Consider the following 674-nt stretch of genomic DNA (forward strand, 5'->3'; position numbering starts at 1 on the left):
TGTGCCCGGGCAGGACACCCAGGAGGCGGGGAGCAGCCCCCGCTGAAGTCCATGGCAGTTGGCAGAGGCGAGTCTTGGAGAAAAAACGACAAAGTCCAAACGCTCCAGGCGTGCCGGCCAGGGGTGCGGACCCGGGTGGCCGGGCCGGCGGGAGCTGCGGCTGCCGGGGCTGAGCCGAGTATTAGTGCATGTCCTGAGAACCGGGAAGGGGACAAACCGGTGGCTCCAGGCCGGGTTGGAGTTCCAGGAGGTCGGCCTGACTCTGGAGGTTTTCCCCTTAGCATTTCCCCATAGGCCAAAAGGGGGGAAGTCAAAAAAGCACCCCCAGCAGATGTATGCAGAGTTGGGCTGGGGGGTGACGGAGAGCGGGCTGTTGGCAGCTGTGTGGTGGCTGCTGGCAGCCGTGTGCTGGCTGCAGGGGTGGGCCTGGGCGGCTGCGGAGGGCCCCCTGAGTGCACCTGCCCGCGGTGGCTGAAGACATTGCCTGACCCTCCGATGTGCCCGGGCAGGACACCCAGGAGGCGGGGAGCTGCCCCCGCTGAGGTCCATGGCAGTTGGCAGAGATGGGTCTTTGAGAAAAAATGACAAAGTCCAAACGCTCCAGGCGCTGGCCAGGGGCGCGGACCGGGCTGGCCGGGCCGGCGGGGGCTGCGGCGGCCGGGGCTTAGCCGAGT

This window comes from Eleutherodactylus coqui, unplaced genomic scaffold (assembly GCF_035609145.1).
Source record: "Eleutherodactylus coqui strain aEleCoq1 unplaced genomic scaffold, aEleCoq1.hap1 HAP1_SCAFFOLD_178, whole genome shotgun sequence".
NCBI lineage: Eukaryota > Metazoa > Chordata > Amphibia > Anura > Eleutherodactylidae > Eleutherodactylus > Eleutherodactylus coqui.